At 44.5% G+C, this 20,474-nt stretch overlaps 1 long non-coding RNA gene across 1 annotated transcript; it reads right to left on the bottom strand.

Moving 5' to 3' along the window:
• Positions 1–7,070: 7,070 nt before the first annotated feature.
• On the bottom strand, positions 7,071–20,186 carry LOC142011958 (uncharacterized). Its single transcript, XR_012645227.1, has 3 exons — positions 19,940–20,186; positions 19,582–19,694; positions 7,071–7,246 (listed from the first exon to the last, which is right to left on the bottom strand). It is a non-coding gene; the product is annotated as an uncharacterized LOC142011958 (long non-coding RNA).
• Between the last annotated feature and the right edge of the window lie 288 nt (positions 20,187–20,474).

Genomic DNA, 20,474 nt, shown 5'->3' with positions numbered 1-20,474 from the left:
AGGCCGCATGTGGGTGTCATGGTACTGAAGGATGAGGGCAAGCAAGTGACGCAGCTCCAGAAATGTCTGCTTGGTCATGTAGAAATGCTGGAATCAGCAGTCATCATCCCACTCCCCCATGATGAGCTGGTCCCACCACTTGGAGCTCGTGGGATAGCTCCACAGGCGCTGGCTCACTCGGGGAAGGGAGCACAGATGTTGCCCCAAAGAGATGTCCTGCAGGACTGCGGCCAGGTGGGTGACCTCCTGGAGGCACTGGAGGACAGTGACAAGCATCGTGGCAGGCAGGCTGACCATGGCCTTGAGGAGTTCCCCATCGGGGAGCTGCTGGTAATCCAGGGGGTTCTCTGCAGTGGCTCAGCTCTGTGCTCGGGGTCTGCTGTGCTGCGGACAGCCTGGCAGCCCTCAGCATGTGCGGGACGAGGATGTCAAGGAGGGCCCTTTAAGGGAGCGGCCTTGGAATGGCTTGTCAGCCAGGCAACCCTTTCCGTGATGTTTCTTGGCCTGTTCCTTTGAAAGAGTGCCCAGAGCTGTGTGGATGCTCTCTTTTGAAAAAAACGGAGTGAACTTTCAAAAGAGCAGATTGAGATGTCGATCCGTTTTTGGTGTGTAGACGTGATCTTTCAAAAGACGATCTTCCAGAAGATACCTTCCGAAAGATCCCCTTTTGAAAGAGCGCTGTAGTGTAGACGTAGCCTTACAGTGGCAGCCACGCTAGGTTTCTCCTGTTCACCCTCCTCTGTGTGGATGGCCTGATAAATTGATCTTAGAAACATCAATTCCAGCTATACAATTGCTGGAACTGGATGTCTTAGATCAACTTTCAGGTCTAGTGTAGACCTGCCCTATATGACACAAAGGAAGACTAATCTGGAGCTGGTTGACAATTGTTTTTCCCACAGGAAACTTTCTGTAAACTTCCCATTTTCCCTTACATTTTCTCCCTCTCCAACTGCTCCTCAAACCTAACAGCTTTAAATAAACAAAGACTAAAAACTTTTACCAAACCTGTTTTTGTTTTAACCCTCCCCTCAGCCCCAGTAAATCTGACCCAAAGTGAAAATGTTCAGTTAAGATATTTTTAATAAAAGCTTCCCGAGAATCTTTGGAACCAGCTCCACCCAAATCCTAGCTCCAATGAAATAAAAGACAAAGTTCCCACTGACTTAACTGGGACTAGGAGATGATAGCTCTTCAGTTTTCAGCTGTGATTAAATTTAGCAAACCTACTGGACTGGCTCACCTGATGGACCAAGAGTGTTCTGATTTTAAGAGCATGTCTACATGGGGAAACAGGCTGGATTAGCTATTCTGGAATAACTTCTTGCTATGGATGCTCTATTCTGAAATCAAAGTGATTTTGTTCAAGAATAATAGCTCCTCTTTGGAAATCCATGATTTTTTCCAGAAACATAGAATCTTAGGGCTGGAAGGGAACCTCAGAATAAGGTTGCTTTTTGTTTCGGAATGGGGTTCCAACAAAGAGCCTGTTCTGGAATAGGCACCACTATGGAATAATTTATCCTTCAATTGCTATTTCAGTCAAGCCTTAAATCTTTGTGGCTGTCACATGTGGGGCACGCCCAGCTCATACAGCCCCTGGCACTATCAAGTTGTTTTCTCCGCTACTGCGTAACCATGGTCCAATAAAGCTATTATTGGGCTTGTGTTTGAGTGAGACAGAATGCAGTCAGCCTATGGCCTCTCTTCATATAACTGCCTTCTGAGGTCTCCTCTCCATTCAGTGTCCACCGTCTTGGATTATTTCTTCCAGATACATTAGGTTACATTTTTTTCCCACACTGAATTTTATGCTTTTTACCAGTGTTTCTAATCTCTTCAAATCCTTTGGGATTATTTTGCTCTTGCAATGGGTGTCTGCAGCTCTGTTCCTTTAGCTTCCTCTGGGAATTTCACTAAAGCTGCTTTGCTCCCTCTTCCAGATCACCAATGAAGAAGTTAAATAAAATCAGACTGAATCCAGACCCTTGTGGTACCCCACTAGGCACTTTCCTCAGTGAGTCACGTTACCATTTATCTTTACGCAGTCTTCAGGGGCAACTTTCAAGCTGCATGACAGTGTGTTCCTACCCAAACCAAATTGAATTATTTTTGAGTCTAAGATTTCAGGAGACAGTATCAAATCCTTCACTAAGTTTCAAATATATTACAGCTGCTGTTTGTGCCACTCATCCCACAACTTTGTAACTGTGTCATCCTGCCCTGGCCTCGAGCTATCAAGTTTGTCTGGGTAGGGTTTGTTCTCTGCATAATCATGTTACTTGCTAGTAGTTTAGGAATTTCCATGCTGGATCAGACTAATGGTCCAATTAGTCTAATAGTTTGATGGTTACCAGTACCAACCATTTCAGAGGAAGGTGGAAGAACCGTGGCAGAGATGAAGTAACCAGTTTATAGGGACAGCTTCTTCCTAACCCCGCTTTAGGTATTGGCTTATATCCTGAAACCACAAGGGTTCATATCTCTTTCAAAATACTTGGCATCAAATTTTCATAGTCGCTCTAGTGACTAGGGGGCCTATATCCACTTAACCACTTCTGGAAATTTTCCCTTTGATTTTTATTTTTTCTTCCTCCAATCCTTACTACTTCTGGATGTTCTCATTTCTGACAGAGTTCCGATAGCTTCTGCATCCAACTGAGCCTTTAATGGCTGTGATATTCTGTGGCAGCAAGTTACACAAACTAAATGTGCACTTTGTGGAAAAACATTGTGGATTTCTTTTTTAATTTTAAATGTGTGCATGAGAAGGGTCTCCACCCCCACAAAGCCTGAGCAGGTTCAGAAGGGTCAGTTAGGCTTTTTGGCTGCAGCTGGAGGGGAGTTGGGGGCTGATAGAGCTAATTGATGATGTTGGCCAGCTGGCCAGAGGAGGGCTGCACTCACTCCCTGGTGAGAAAAGGAGTAAACAGGGACAAGGAGGCAACCTAGGGAGAAGAGTAGGTCTTATGCTTCTGGCCTTCTCTGTCGAGTCTGGCAAAAAGCTGAGAGGAGCGAAGTAGCCACTGAAATGGGGAAGGCCATGGCTGGTAAACGTAGAGGCGATTCAGGTGATAGGTCAGAAAGGTAAGAAGCACAGGGAAACAGCAACAGGGTATGAGATTGAGTGAACTGTAGTAGCCAGGTATAGGGTCCCTGGGCTGGAACTCAGAGCAGTGGGAGGGCTGGGGTTCCCCTGCCAGCCACTGGGAAACTGGCACTCGACCTGGACCGGAGAGTTGCCTGACATGGTGTGCAAAGAGCTTGTCTGGGGACTCGGAACTCTTGGAGCAGCAGGATCCAATAGTGACCTGGCTGGAGAGCTGAATCACGAAGAGGGAACATGCTGAGTCCTAGCGTGGAGTGGGGCTGTGAGGTGATGAACCCCACAAAGGGGTCTCAGATAAGTCCAGAGAGAATCCTCAGGCCCTGGGGGTAAGTGAAACTTAACAGCATTGCTTTGCAGTTTCACTGAATGTTAAGTTGCTCCAGGTTTTTCTACCTTCTGTAAAGATACATGTTTGTTTGTTTGTTTGTTTTTCTAGGCCATATAGGCTGTGTCTACACGTGCCCCAAACTTCGAAATGGCCATGCAAATGGCCATTTCGAAGTTTACTAATGAAGCGCTGAAATGCATATTCAGCGCTTCATTAGCATGCGGGCGGCAGCGGCGCTTCGAAATTGACGAGCCTTGCCGCCGCGTGGCGCGTCCAGACGGGGCTCCTTTTCGAAAGCACGTCACCTACTTCGAAGTCCCCTTGTTCCCGTGAGCTCATGGGAATAAGGGGACTTCGAAGAAGGTGGCGTCCTTTCGAAAAGGAGCCCCGTCTGGACGCGCCGCACGGCGGCAAGGCTCGTCAATTTCGAAGCGCCGCTGCCGCCCGCATGCTAATGAAGCGCTGAATATGCATTTCGGCGCTTCATTAGTAAACTTCGAAATGGCCATTTGCATGGCCATTTCGAAGTTTGGGGCACGTGTAGACGTAGCCATAGAGATTGGAAACGACCTGTTGTAAAAAAAGCAAATCTGTTCTTCTCCCATCTTGTCGTGTTTTTGAGTTCATGTGTACTTAAAAAACCCCAAAGTGGTTTGTTAGCTACTTCTGCTAATAACCTGGGGAAATATTACCTGAACACCTCTAGAAAGAGAACAGAGAGGTAGCCATGTTAGTCTGTACTCCAACAAAATAAAGCAGCAGAAATGTAGCACTTTAAAAGTTAAACAAATGATTTATTCAGTGATGAGCTGTCGTGGGACAGACCCTCTTCATCTAGACCTCTAGAAAGAGGGAAATTCCTTTTTCCTGAACACAGGGCTGGCTGCATTGCCCCTCCCAGCTAAGGCAAATGGTTGTCTTAGAGTGAAAACATATAGTTGAGGGGTAACGGAGTGGGGAGGGCCACCCATAGGGACAGGGAAGAAGCTTCTGGGGGCACCCCATACAGCAATTAACATTTTGGTGGGGTCATGAGGGGGGCAGTGCACCTCCCGAGCGCTGCCACATGTCAGCTATAGCCAAGGGAACCCCAAACACTGGGAGGCTCAGAAGTTCACTGGTGTGGAATAACTTTCAAAACGGGGTGTGAAGTGCACATGTTTAGGGGCTGATATCCGAGACTATAGGGAGGGGATAGGGAAAGGGCAGATGGCAGGGGCGGGGGTATGGTAGGGCCTCAGACCACCTCTCCAGTGCCAATGACATGGGGCCTAAGGTGACCCTTACCCTGCTCCGCCACCGTCTTGCCCCTTACTCCTCTCCCAGTCAATGGGGCCTGGGGATTACCTGTGGCTCAAGGTGGGCCGGGAGTGTGGGAAGGCAAGATGCAGCAGGCTGCTGTTCCTGTTGGCTGCATAGTGAGTGGTTACGGGGTGGGAAGAGCTGACTCCTGGTGTCTCTGCTGCATCCAAAAATTAGTCTCAAGTAATCCTCTATCCCTCCCCTCCATAGGACAGTTGGGGCAGCCACCCCAGGGCCCCCAAAAGCATGGGACCTAGGGTGGCCATCCCTGTTTGTCCTGTGGATGGGCCAGCTCTGGGTATGGGTTAAAACAAGTAAGTGTGAGTCCCACGACTAAGTAAGAGAATCTTATGAGAGAGGCCTTAGTTCATCAAGCTAGTTAAGCAGGCGAGGAGTCCTGCAGGCTCCAGTGCTCGGCTATTCACTGCTCAGTTATGGCCCTGAATCTGGGCTAAAATGAGGATGTTTTTTCAGAATAAAGGAAACTGGAAAAACTGAAAACTTAATTGTGCCGTTTTCTCTGTCCTAGGAAAGCGCAACACAGAGCAGAATCTTCTGCCCAGTGTCTCTGGCTAAGCTGCAGCAAAGATGCATTGAAAGCCAGGAGTGTTGTACATGCTCCAGTTGGGAAATTAGATGTTTGCCATAGCTTTTCTAGGGCTGGACTCCAGGCCACTTTGTTGAGCTAAGGGTATTCCCAGTATAGCCTATACGACAAAAAAAAAATTATCAAAGATACAATAGAAGCCAACCCATCTTGCAGAAATTGGATTTATTCTGCAGTCTTCCCAACCCTCCTCATCTCATTTAAACTTCACATATGAGCAACCAAACTTCTTAGACTTTTTCACCCTCTTTGAATTGCTGTTGGATACAGCCAGAACCCAAAACTTTATGGAATTGAACCTTTTACAACAGTTTACCTGTTTATACATGGGCTTCCCACCACCAGTCCCTAGTTTTAAAAGTAATTGGCTCTTACTCACTAGCCTTAATATGTATATTTTCAAATGAAAAGTAGTTTTGATGCCATTTTTAATACACTGATGTATAGGATCTCTTTGGGTTTATACAGTAAGTTTTTAAAGACTTGCAATTTTTCTATACCAAGGTACCATAGATGTACCTGAATAGTATGGGAGAAAGGAGCGTTGATTAAGGCTTAGAATGGGAGAGTCTAGCTCTGGCGCTAACTTGCTATGTGACTTTAGAGAAGTCATTTAATTCACGAGGCTTAACTCTTAAGCTCCTTTGAAAATTCTAGAGTTACCCAGTCTCGCTTTTCCTAGTGGTGACATACGGCTAATCTCTTACAAACCAAACTGTAAGTTCAGAGCCAGAACATCAACTGGTGTGAGCCAGCAAAGCGCCACTGACGTCTGTCAAATTGCAGATCTCCCCATAAGTAATTATGGGCCCTCCAGAGGTACCGCTTTTTCCTCTGCTCATTGCCTCCCTATCATGTTACACCCATGTGCTGTGTTACATCTACAATTACACTGTTACCTCTTGGTGACAAAGCCCTTGTCTTTTGTACTGCAAAACACCTGGCATGCGTGTACTGTAAAGAGAATGAATTGGGCAGAATAAAACAACGGTTCATTTTCAGGTTCCCTCGCATGCCTCTTGCCTCAATGCAAATTCTAGTTCAAAACAGTCGCTAATATTCAAAAGAGACTTTCGTGATTTCTACTGATTGCAGATTTATTAAATTATGCAGTGCATTAATGCAGAAAAATACTCACGGACATTTTTAGTTGGTTGGAATTATCCCTTGTACTTAGGACTTAAAAATGGGCTGCTTGAGTGACTCTATTTAAAATAGACCACACGTATTCTGTACCGTGGATATGTTTCTAAACGAGGAAATCTCTAGGCTGCTTAGAGCAAAGATTTTTAAAGGATTTTTGTTTCTCCCGCCCCCTCCCTCCGCCCTGTTTTATTGTCCTTCCTTTAGCATTGCTGTTGACTGGCATAAGGTGCCGAAAGGGAATCAGCCCAGAGCAGTGGCCCCCAACTTTTTGTCTTGTGTGGAACTCCAATCGTGCCCCCCGCCCAAACTATTCACAGACCCCCATCAAAGCGAATTCTAGCTGCTATGTATGCTTCACGAAATGAACAAGGAAACCACAACACAGATTTTCAGACACAATTCATAACATTATTGGAAGATATTTAATTTAAGATAATTGATTATAATGCTGCAATTTAAAACTTAGTTTCTATGATCATCTTTATTTCTCTCAAAACTCTGCCCCTCAGAAGGGCAGGCCCTTAGAGCAGGTGAGGCAGGTCTCATATAACCAGTTGTTGCTGGGCAGAACCCACGTCATGTGTCTGTCTGATTTCTTACCAAAAGAGTGGGAAAGTGCCCCCAGGGGAGAAAGGCGGCCAAGATGACCTCCAGGTGGCTGTTTGGGTATGCCAAGATGGTGTACGCGTGGTGTTCGGCACCAGACCTTTCCCCTTAGCCCATTGGAACTGGAATGAATGGTATTTCGCTGGCTCTGGAAAAAAAAAAAAAAGTCAGGTTCAGTTTAATGTGTGCTTGGTCCAGTATTTGCATTATCTTTCTCTGTGAATTATACTGTGCAGTTTCACAACTTCAGCACGTACAACGTTAACACGACTCAAAAACTGCCGTGAGTATCATTTCCTGAGATGCTTTTTCAGTGCTTTTGCAAAATCATTTTTTGCCTGGCATAAGTGGTTCCTTGGAAAGTCTGGTTGCATTATCTTCTAAATCAGGGTTTCTTGAGCTCTTTTTGTGCTGCACACTACACTGTGATAGAGACAGGATATTGCTTATTTATGTAGGGTGATCACATTGCCCTATGGCAAATATGAAACACCAGTGTGCAGGGATGGGGGGTTGCTGTCCCGTGTGAGGGCTCATCAGTGATGGGGGCAGCTGCCCCATAGTGAGGCCCCAGGGATGGGGCTCCACAGCCTCCTGATGAGGGGGGTGCAGGATGAGAGCACCGCAACCTCCCAGCAGGGGGGCACCAAGGAATGAAGAGGCCGCTGTGTGGCAGAGCTCACTGGCAGTGGCAGCTGCCTCCACGGGGTGCTAGGAAATGGGGCAGCCACTGAGCGGAGCTCCACGAAAGCAGGGGGCTGCTATCTTGAGACACTGGGTACCAAGGAACAGGATCCCCACAAAATATGGGACAATTAGCCCATTTTCTTTAACAAAAAAAAAAAAAAAAGGCCTGTGAGACAGCTTAAGTAAGGGACTGTCCCAGGAAAAACAGGACAGGTGGTCACGTGCTGTTTATATCTCTCCCCTTTGGATGGACATCGCTCCTCCCATGTACAACCGCTTACTGTTGGTGTAGCAGCGGCAGCAAAGTCTTCACGTGAAGATATTTATGTAGCTTTTGCTTTCCCGAACAGAACAGTATTTTTGTCCTTTTGGAAAGTGGCTTATCACATTAGCAACTTTTCTTTCATGCCCATCTTTCCTTGCTCTTGTCTGTGTTGCTTTTTGTAGCTGGAAGCCCCACAGAGGTAGCACTCAGTTCTTGACATGCCTGAGTGCAAGCTAGCTTTGTGGTGAAGATGTTGGACTAGGACTCAGGAGGTGAGTTGAATTCTTCATCTTGCCACAAATTGCCTGTGGCTTGCCCACATGGCGGGGAGGAGAGATGGTTAATTCACTACAGACATTAATGGTGCAGTTTTTGCTCAAGTTATCCTTGGAGACTCATGTCATCCTCTGTTTTCCTGGTTAATGGCATTATTCACAGGCGGCTTAGACGGAAGCAAGGGGCTGTTTAACTTGCTGCAGGACAATACGGGGGATGCATTTGGGATTTTAAAAGGAAGGTGGAACTATTTGCAGAATAAGTTGGAAGCTGCAGGAAAAAAACAAGCCTAAGATGATAGGAGCACGTTGTATTTTACATGCTATGTGTGAGAACAAGGGACGAAACTTTAACTATGGGAGGGAGGCTGAGACATATTTGGCAGTTTGCATTTTCTGTGGCACACCTTGCTGGCTGCTCAGCCATCCAGGGCAATGATGTCAGAGATGGCTAATGCTTATACCTTGAGTCCCAAGCCTGAAAATGTGCAGCTGTAAATCCAGCTGTTATCCCCTGGCGGGGGCTGCAGCTGGTGAGCATTACAGTCCTGTTTATGGGTGGTTCAAGTGTGACATTGTGGCAATCCTTATTTTACTTTGTGGATGCTTATGTACCTTTAGAAAACCCTATGAATCCCTGCTGTTTTAAGGATTTGCTGTTAGATGCATTAATGTCTCTTGAATGAAGTTTAATGAGTTGATCGTGCAACTATTATGTAACAACTGAACATTAATAACAACTTAGGTATAAGTGATCATAAGGTGATGATGTTTATAATATGCCAAGAGAATAAAATCCAGGCTACTAATATATGTATACCTGGTACTTTCATAGAACCAGTTTCTCAATGCTGAAAACAATTGAGGGAAATCTGCTTAAATTCTTCCTCCCAGCTGAACAGTGGAAATAATTGGGAATTATTTAAGGACAGTTTACTAGCTGCCCCAAAAGCCACAGTCAAAGGTCATACTGATTTTTAAAAAAAACCCGCTGGCTTAGAGAGGAAGAGTGAGAAAAAATGGAATATAAATTAGAAGAGAGGAATAGAAAATGGAAAAGGAAAGTACAGGGCTGTGAGAAGAAATCTACATGGCCAGCAGCATTAAGGAAAATGAGAATTTTGAAGTATATTAGGAATAAGAAGAATCCTAATGAAGATACTGGTACATTATTAGATGGGAATAGTAGCATTATCAACCATGTGACAATGGAGAAGTTTTCAGTAAACATTTTCTGCTCTGTATGTAAGGAAATCACAGATCTATTCTCATATAGTGATAGCAGTGAAACTGGAAGTATGTTCTCAGATTAAACAGCTATTAAAGTTAGGCACCTAAAAATCATTAGGTCCAGATAACTTGCCTATAAGAACAATAAGTCCCGTGGCATCTTCTAGAGACTAACAGAATTTTGGACCATAAGCTTTCATGGGCAAAGATCCACTTTGTCAGATGCAATGTGTCTTGCATACAAGCGATTCTTTTGAGTTGGCAAAGGACCTCAATGGACTATTCGTGCTGATTTTTCAATAAATCTCTCAATTTTGGTGACATTCCAAAACACTAGGGGATGACTAATGTTGTTCTTTAATATCTCAAAAGAGTAAATGGGAGGAGGTGGCTAATTACAGGCCTGACAGTCTGGCAGTGATCCCCAATAAGGTAACAGAGCCTCTCCCTACCACTGCTCCATCTCTCACCCCTCTCCCCACTCTGTCCCTTCACACCTCTTCCTCTAGAAGTGCTGCACCACTTCTGGTGAGTGTGGGGGGCAGTCTGCCCCCCCGAGTGGTGCGATCTGGGATCAGTCTGAGCTAGAGGCAGGGAAGGGGGCCTGACACAGGGTGGGTGCGTGTGACCTTCCCCCTCCCGACCCTGTGCATATCCCACAGGTCTGCCTAGTAGCTCTGCAGCAAGGGTACAGCCATTCCTGGCTTCTGGCCCAACCAAGGATAGGGAATTATTTATAGTGTAGTCTGTCTATTTGTGGGGAAGAATTATTGAATACCGTGGGCTTGAATCTAACAGAGACAGATATAATAAGATCGAATAATGGCTGGAAGCTGAGACTACATGAATTCAGACAGGCAATAAAGTGTGAATTTTTAACAGGGAGAATACATAGCCATTGGAGCAATTTACCAACGGCCGTGGTAGATTCTTCATCACTGGCCGCTTTAACGACATAATTGGATGGCTTTCTAAAAGCTGTGTTCTAGGCTTTATTTTGGGGACGTTCTGTGACCTGTGCTGTATTATTCAATAAATCAGATTAGATGATCACAATGGACATGGAATCTACGACAGACCCTAAAAATGCTGTAATTGAAACCACGGTGTTGAATCTATTCTTCAAAATCATCTAGCAACTAGAAGACCTTCATTTAAAACAACATGGACTGAAAATTCAGATTGCATCAGTGCAGTGCAAGGCCAAACCAAACAAGGCTTTAAGTCACAGCTGAGTATGCTCCTTGCCTCTGCCTTATGTTGCGGAGTCAAGGGTTGATGCTGGAAGTTACCTTAGGAGTTAGAGGGCTCAAAAGAACTGGGCTTCCAGGTGCAGCTGATCTCGCTCCCTGGGACTGGCTCAGTGAAGGGAGTGGTGCCTAATAGCACTGCCGCAGGGGTACAGCAGGCAGCTGTTGCTTGTGTTCTCATTACCCTGTGTTGTTCAGGGACTGCAGAACATGGCTGGCTCATGCTTAGGGTAACCATCTGCCCTGTGTTAGGTGGACGGTCTTGTATTTGGGATGCCAAAAACATCCCTACTTATTTTTTAAAAGGGGCTAATTGTTCCGTATTTGGGCCCTCTCCCCACTGACCTTTTCTGCCAGCAGTTGAGCAGAGCTGCTGGCTGGAGAGCACATGGGACACTTCCCTGAGCCTTAGGGAGATGAGAGGAGCGTGGGCTGCTGCCTCATACCTGCTGCTTTCCCAGGGAGCACTGGGGGCTGCTGCTTCCCTGGGACTCGGGGAGGGCTGGCAGCTGCCACCTCCTTCCTGACTCCGTGGGGCTTGGTAGAGCCAGGAGGAGCTGCCCCTCACCTCCGTATCTCCCCGTCCCGTATATGGGACAGGAAGATGTGGTTGCCCTCATCACACTTCACCGTGTGGCAGTGCCTGCTGCCGTGATAGTAATGGGCTTTTGACTTCAGTGTCTGCTGGAGCACTTTGCCCCTCAAAGTGGCCCTGCTTCCAGAAACGAGCGCAGGAGTGCTTGCGGCTTGAGCGGAAGAGGCACTTCTCAGACTGAGAGATGCAACGTGCTCTCCTTCTCCACAGACTGCGCAGAGGCATGGTCACAGGGTTCACACGCTGCAGAAGTAGCACCTCCCTGGCCAGGCAGGGCAGAGCGGCTATCCCCTTACGTGGCATCTCCTGCTGACAGCCACTCTGTCAGTGTCGTGGTCTCCACCCCTGCTGGGGTACCAGCATCCAATGACCTCACTACATTTGTTTTTAGGCCGCTGGTCCTTTTACCTCTTATGTCTGGGGGTTTCACATCATCTTCCTTAGTGAGGGGTAAGAGAAAACGGCCTCACTCTACTCTGGGTTCCAGCCCAGGGACCCTGCCATTGGCAGACTCCTTCTGCTTATCCAGATCGTGCTGTCTATCTTCCAGAATGACTGCAGCCCTTTTCTGGCACAAACTTCCTAGCTTTATGCTCACCACCCATCCCTTCCTCAGCTGGGCTTCATCATCAATTAAGCCTGACTGACTCTCTCTCTCTCTCTCTCTCTTAGATGCTGCCAGATATCTTAATTGGCCCGTTAGGCCCAGATTAACCCCTTCTGGGCCTGTGTTCAGCATGTACCCCGTCACAGGAGGACATGTAACATTTGTGTCTCGTAGATGCCTGTATTTAGAGCTATATATTTTATTATACTTTTTAATATGGACAGCTCTATTTTTGGTTGGCGTTAAATTCAATTAATTCTTGTGTGGACAAGTTCAATTTATACAGTAAACTCTTTCATATCCAGTAGCCCTGGGACTGGGAGGTTGCCGAATAATCAGATATCTCTGGTTAATAGAGAGATATGCCTAGCAATGCATAACACTAAAGAAAAACAAGATTAGATATTGAGAAACACTGTATGTAGAATACTTTAGTTACCAACAGTAGTATTGTACACTGTAAACTTATCCTGTATTTGCTGTATTTATTTATATTTACTGTCACTATACTGTATTTATGGAAAACATAACTAAAACGTACTTACAGTGAAAATGCCGGTTATCTGACAGTTCCAAATGAGAGAATGCCAGATATGAAAGAGTTTACTGTAGCTAGACTTGGTGCCGGTAGGCCTCCCGCTGCTATTTCCTGCTGCATTAGATGCCGCAGAATTGACCTGTTCATTTGTCTTTCTGTATGTGCTGCTCAGGAGTCAGCAAGGCTGGATGTCGTCCCAAGTTTAAGTCCCTCTTGTGAGCCTACGTGCTTGGACCTGATTGGACGGTGAAATGGGTGGTTTGTGTGTGCAAGCCAAACACCACAGTGAACAGCAGAAGGTGCAAGTCCACAAGCACCAGTCAAACTAAATTGTGGCGACAGGCTAGTCTAGAGATGAGAAATTGTGCCAGAGGAAGGGAAAAGTGCTCTGGCAGATGCACTGGCCTGGGAAAGATAATAAGACCACCTCTGATACCAGTCCTCAGAGCTATTGCTGCCACAAGCAGGTCTCCGCCACTGTTGAAAAGCCAGTCTTTCTGAGGCTTGTTTAGGTGCAGAAATGCTTCTGAAGCGCAAGAGCCAATTAATCTTATCACTTAAAATTGTGGAGCAGGTTACTTCTCACAAATAAGCCAATGCTATGGGAGCAGTGGGAAAGAGTCAGGTCCTGTGAGTTTTACAGCCTCAGTAAGGTGCCTCAAATAGATAAGTACTTAACGTCAGGAAATCATGTTGAAAGCTGAGATGGCCGACATTCATGAAGTTCTAGTTCAAAACTTATTGGCAGTTTTCTCAGAGCTCTTTTCCCCTCTCATTTGACTGTCCATTCTGGGTCTATTTTTACAAAGGTCTTCGTTGTCTAAGGTTATATCAAAGAGCATTTTCCCCAGTTTTATATGTACCAGACACTAAGAGCTTTGTCAAATATTATTCATGATATTAGCCAAAACTTCTGAAGCTGCAGGGGAATAGTTGCCATGTAGTAAAAATAATCTCTAAATAATTTCTGTGTTTCTCTAAATTTATTGCAAATATTACTGGCTCAGACTGCAGCGTAGCGTAAATCTAGCTTGTGTTGTTTTCATAACATCAGCCTCACTACAGATAGCCTTAACCTGACTGACTAATGGCAGAGAGACTTTTATAGATCCCTCCTATCATTCATCATTTCATGTCAGTCTCTTAAATCACTAATTAAACCAATAACATTCTGAATAACTGGGAAGTATTTTCATACCTGGACTCAAATAAACCCACCGATGTACTTTAAAAATCTGCAGAGAAATTGTCACCGGTTTTGTTAAGCCCGGGGTACAACCCAACAGTTTGCATCAAAAAGATTGTTTAGGAATAAGAAAAGAGGTGAAAATCTTGATGTTTTATTAGTTTAGCAAACTGCCTTTCATTCCTGTCTTTTTTTTTTTTTAACCTCTTCTGTGCTGCAAGATGTTACTATAAATAATTAGCAGGGAAAACCTTTTGTGTGTGCTTCTACTGTAACTTGCAGGATGCATGGTCAACTTTTTTTTTTCCCAACAATTTCAATAGGGTTTTGAGGTCCAAAGCCTTTGTGCTTATGTAGGTTGGTATCTTTCTTCTTCCTTAAGTGTAGCTGGCTCTTGATTTATCTTCTTTCGCTGCATATATTACATTCAAATTGTTTTAAGGTGGGGATAAAAGCCAGGACACATGGGAACAGAACTGGATTTTAAGACTATCTTGTGAATATGCAAGTGTAGCTGCTTGTGTGTGCCCATTTGTGATATAATGAATCTATAGCTACTTAGAGACCATCATTGTAGAACCTGCATGTCTGTTGCCTCATAGGTTCAAGACCCTTTTGTCTCGAAAAACATGGATAACGGAGACTATAATTAGCTATAGCATGAGGGTTTATGCAGGTTGATGTTTAAAATGTTGATATGAATTACAGTTCTCACCTCAAGCTTTAGGTACAATAGTTACGAGCAGCACAATATTTGTGGTTTTTACCAGTACTCTCATAGCTTAAATAAAGCTGCACCAGGTATGGCAGCCAAACACAGTCATGGGATTCCACCTCTGCACGTAGGCCCAGTAGTATGATTGAGGGCAAACATGAGTGAAAAGTTTACTCCCTTCTTACTTGAGGAATATGGAGGTTACATATTTGTAACCATCGGCTTGGCCATCATGCAGGGCTTACTATAATCCCTAGGTGGAGACCTCTGTTGACTGAGCTGGGTGAGGCTCTAAATGGGATAATACAGTGGAGTCCAATAATTCAAGGATCACCACACTTGTGGTTATGATCCTTGCATATTTGCCACCCTGCCCCAACTGTATATTCTGGTGACTTGCTGGGGGTCATAGGAGTCATGCTGCACCCACCAGTACTGGGGCAGGAGAAACCCCACCAGCCCATGGCCACACTGGAGCAGGAGAAACTGAGTTGCAGAAGCTGCATGGCCCCCTGTTGGATCTGAGCCAGGGCCAAAGGAGCTGAGCAGCTCCAAGCAGCAGGGACATGGCTGTGCCGGGGCAGAAGGAGCCATGCCAGGGAACGTGCTGTATGGGTCACCTCCGCCACTGCCGCCAAGTGGTGAGGCATGTGCACAGAGTGGGAGGAGGGGAGCTCCGTGTGTGGCTCTGCTGAGCCGTATTTTTGCCACACCTGAGTGCCCTGTGACGAACGGGGAGTGTATTGAACACTGCAGGGGGGGTGGTTTAATAGAATTAACGTTCTTATTTAAAACAAAAACTCCCCCAAAACAAACACCAAAACAATCACTCCTTGTTTTCTCCTTTTCTAATTTTCCTAAGGCCAGTTTTTTTTAAGCATCAATACCCTTCCCTTAGGCAGCGCGAGGGGTATGTTTACTACAGTATCTCTTTGTGGAGGATTTCTTTATTTCAACTGACTGAAGTTCTGGAAACGGCAATTACTTTGATTCAGGAATGGAATATTCCAAAGGCTAACGTCAAAGCCACTGCTCAGCCTAACATGTTGGCCAATGGAAAGAGAAAAGATAGTTATTCTGCTCTGAGAACCACATTACAGGCTTCTTAGCTGCAATGCAGATTGCTCTGCACTTAAAATTCTGCTCCTGATTCTTGCTACTGGTCCCAGAGTTGCCAGAGTCAGCACTAAAGTATTGGTTGCTTGTGAGCTTTTGAGGGGGCTAGACCAGATATTTGTATGACACCTACCACAATAGACTTCAGCATTCTGGTGCTGGGACTTTGGGGCGCTACAAGGATGGGATTATTAAATATTTTTACTTTCTATCCCAGCTCCTGCCACAATCCCAGACTCTGCCTGCAGGCCTAGACTAGCTGGATGTTTGTGTTGGAAGTTTAAGGGCAAACTGATTTTATGAAAACAAAAAGCAGTCAAGTAGCACTTTAAAGACTAGCAAAATAGTTTATTAGGTGAGCTTTCGTGGGACAGACCCACTTTTTCAGACCATAGCCAGACCAGAACAGACACTATGGTCTGCAGAAGTGGGTCTGTCCCACGAAAGCTCACCTAATAAACTATTTTGCTAGTCTGTAAAGAGCTATTTGACTGCTTTTTGTTTTGATAGTGTGTAGACTAGCACAGCTCCCTCTGTTACTGATTTTATGGAATGGCATCAAAATGTCATCACTGGGCTTCAAAACCTTACTGTAACCAGCAGGAGGAAGTCATACACCCTTTGGTTTTGAGCCACATTCGTGCATCTTTCTGGAGTCCATGGAGATGCTCTCTGGGTAAAATTGTCCTGTGGACGCTGCCAGTAACGACTCTTGCGTTCCACATGGGCTTTCACACAGAACGTTCTGTTTGCCACCAGCAGAATCAAACACTTCTGAGGCATGTGAAACCTCCAGTGAATCATCTGTTGTATGTAGAGCAGTGATGCCACCAGGAAAAGGACGGCACTGGTCCAGCCCCCCACCTGTGCACTGTTATGGCTAACATTCCACATCTCTAGGAGCGTCCACGGCCCGATTGAACATCGGGTTGTGGTGAGGAACAGGCATATGGAGATTTTCCTCACTCATCATTGCACCTAGATCTCCCAAAAGGAATGGGGAGAAACCATGGCCCTACATCCCCTCTACGCACTGTGGGTTGTGACTTTCACCCTGTGACCTTTCCCTGATGAGGGATAAAGTCAGGTGTAGCCATGTTAGTGTGTAGCATCGCAAATTACAAGCAGTCCTGTAGTACCTTAGAGACTAACAGATTTATGTTTATTAGGTAATGAGCTTTTGTGGGTGGGTCTTATCTAATAGATAAATTTGTTAGTCTTTAAGGTGCTACAGGACTGCTTGTTATAAGAGGGATAAAGTATGCACTGCAGTCAATAGAAAGACTCCCATTGATTTCTGTGGGCTTTAGAGCAGGTCTGAAGTACAGAATATGCTACAGAAATGCTATCTCAGTCTAACAATCTGAAATGGGGCCTGCATAGCTGAGTGTTTGTCATTAACATATTTATTCTCCAAACATCTCTGTGCAGAAGAGAAGAATTATTATCCCCATTTTACAGGTGGTGAACTGAGGTACAGACTCAGTATCTTGCCTATGGTCACATGAGATTTTTTTTATTAGTACAGGTACTTAAATACAGGTTTCCCACATCCCAGACTGGCACATGAAACATTGGACCAGCCTTCCTCAGACTGTAGAGTCAAAAGTGTGCCCCCGCCCACACCCAAAAAAAAAAAATCCATACTAGGGGAAGAAAGTTTGTGTCTGTTCTTGGTAGCACGTAGTCATTCCCTCAAAACTTTGTGGTATTTTTGCTTAATCTCATAATGTACTGCCCAAGCAAATAAGAGGCTTTGCTTTTTGTGCCAAAAGTTACATTATATAAACCAAATGAAAGGAGTGGCTTTGTTTTGAATCTGTCATTCTAACTAATTTAATATGTCAGATAACTGAGTATTACGTGATACTTACACTGTTATCTACTATGTGTTAGTGGGAGAAGGACAAGTTAAATTGTTTTCCAAGGTGGCAGGTAATTTCTGCTCCAGTGTATTACAGTTTTTATTAGGGAGAAGTTGTTGATTAAAGGGCCTGTACATTAGTTTCACTGTAAAACCGGTTTCCAATCTCTTCACAAATGTGAAAGTGTGCAGCTCCTGGAACTACACAGAAGGGACATCAAAGTGGGAGTCCACTACAACTATGCTGGTGTTGCTCTGAGCATAGTCTGGGAAAGAGGTTGCTGAAAGACCGGCATCCTTCATTGGGCAGAATGACGGTCGTAGTCCTAGAATGATAGAAATATGGGCTAAAAGGGACCTTGGAAGCATTTCTAAAACAGCTCCTTTATACTTGCTCTTGCTTCAGCATATCTAGACTTGCTGTTGGGTGTTTGTCTAATTTACTTTTAAAAATCTGCAGTAACTGGGATTCCACAATCTCCCTTGGAAGCCTGTTCCACTACGGTACTTAACTATCCTTGTAGTTGAGAAACCTTTTCCTCGTATCTAACTCAAATCTCTCTCATTGCAGATTCAGTAGATGACTTTGAGCAGGGGGTGACCTCCTGAGGCCTCATCCAGTGTTCCCTCTAATTTTTTTCCATACCTGGGTGGCATAAGTTTGATGTGCACTAAAGCATAAGCAGGTGGGCACTGCCAATAGAAACACATGGGGGTGGCTATGCGCGCTCTGCTACTCAGTGGGGTGGCACCTGAATCTCTCCTGGGCAGCTGCCCAAGTGCCCAGCTTACAGAGAACCCTGGTTTCCTCCTACCCTAGTTTTCTACAGATCTGTGACCTGTCATCTCATCTTCAGTGGACATTGATTAGTACTATTTATAATGGCTTTAATGCACCTGAAGACTCCCTCCCTGCCTCCACCTGCTCTCGGAGCCATGTGGAGCGGTGTTCTAGCAGCAATTCAAAGGGGGCTGGAACTCTGGCCACCACTGCAGCAGCATCAACGGTGGCTGGCAACTCCAAGTCCCTTTGAATCCCCAGGCCCCAGGGCAAATTGTCTTCCCTGTCAGTGGACCTGATTGATAACTACTCTTTGAACACAGTTTTTTCCACCATTTGCATACCAACTGTACAGTAAGGTCCCTAGGTCTCCTTTCCCTAGTTGGCTTATTAGAATGTCACATGGGATTTTTAAAAGCATTACTAAAATCAAGATATATCCCTTCTACTGCTTCCCTTCTGTTTATTAGGCCAGCAGCCCTGTCAAAGAAGGAAATTACATTGATTTGGCATAAATTGTTCTGGATACCTTTTGTGTTTATTGCTTTTGGGGTCTGTTGTACTCTACATGCTTACAAACTGCTTTATTCATTATTTATCTTTGTAGGTGGTGAAGTATGGCTGACTGGTCTATAATTTTCTGGGTCTTCCTTGTTGCCTTTTTAAAGATAGGTACTGTTTGCCCTTCTCCAGCACTCTGGGACTTACCTGGCCTTACTCTGGCTTGTGTTCCTTATCCCCTGTTAATATTGATTATTTTAGGTATCTGGTCACAATTAAACTTTAGTTAAGACTGAAGCAAAATTGGAATTAAATATCTCCACAGTCTTGGTATCCTCTATTACTAGTTCTCCTTCCTTGCTGAGTCCCAGACCTGCCTTTTCCTTAGTTTTTCTTCTTGCTCCTAATATATTTACCAACCCTTTCTCTTCTTGGTTTTTGTCCCTTGCTAAGGTAATTTTTTTTGTGCCTTAGCCATTTACTATGTATTTCTCACTGCATGCCTGGGTGGTTGGTTAACATGTGCATTATATTTGATGTACAGTGGCTGTTCAAGTGGGTTTTAGTAAACAATTTGTTTTGAAAGCCACTCTGATCACATTTTCTGATGTTAAAAGTTACAAATGGCATTAAACTTTTTAGTTAAACTAAATGGCATTCAACTAAAAGGCAGTAAACTCTTTTCACAGACCTTCATTTCAGAGAAGAATATTTAAATGAAAATTCTTGTTTGAAAAAATCAGAACCAGCTCTAATGGTAATTTAGTCATTTGCATTTATATGTTGCACTTCATTGAAGGTTCCAAAGCACTTTACTAAGGAAGCTATATCCCTAATTTTACAGATGGGAGATACATTGGTCAGGTAACTTACCCAAGCTTGCAGAAGGCTCAATCCTACACATGCATAGTACCATGATGTCAATAATTCAACATCTGTAGTAGCCACTGGCAGTATGCATTAGGGTTGTCATGTAATTCATTGCACTGTAAAACAATAATAAAATACCATTTGTTTAAATATGGTGGATGTTTTCTACATTTGCAAATATATTGATTTCAGTTAGAACATAGAATACAACGTGCAGCTTGCTTACTTTATATTTTTGATTAGAAATACAGTGTAAAAACAATTTTTCAATTCACCTACTACAAGTACTGTAGTGCAATCTCTTCATCATGAAAGGTGAACTTATAAATGTGGACTTTATGTACAAAAAAACCAAACAAACCTGCATTCAGACACTAGGTAAAACTTTGGCATCTACAAATCCACTCAGGCCTACTTCTTGTTCAGACAAACAGGTCTGGTTCTAATTTTCAGGAGATAATGCTGCCGTTCTTGTTTATATCGTCACCTGCATGAGCACAGGTGTTCACATAGCACTGCTGCAGCTGGCAACCCAAGATAGTTGTGTCCCATATGAGCTAGAGATTCATAAGTCCTTTCATACTCCAGCCACCATTCCAGATGACACATGTCCGTGCTGGTACCGGGCTCTGTTCAATAATGATCCAAAACAGAGCAGAATAATGCATGTTCATTTTCATCATCCGAGTCAGATGTCACCTGCAGAAGGTTGATTTTTTTTTTTTTTTTCCACCCCCAGATCTGTAGTTTCTGCATTGGATCGTTGCTCTTTTAAAACTTTTGGAAGCATGAACCGCACCTCGTCCCTCTCAGATTTTGGAAGGCACGTCAGACTTTTAAGCCCTGAGTCAGGTGCTATAGCTATTTTTGGAAAGTTCACACTGGTACCTTCTTGG

Source organism: Carettochelys insculpta, chromosome 4, assembly GCF_033958435.1.
Source record: "Carettochelys insculpta isolate YL-2023 chromosome 4, ASM3395843v1, whole genome shotgun sequence".
Classification (NCBI taxonomy): domain Eukaryota; kingdom Metazoa; phylum Chordata; order Testudines; family Carettochelyidae; genus Carettochelys; species Carettochelys insculpta.
This window is presented reverse-complemented; position numbering and strand designations above follow the sequence as displayed.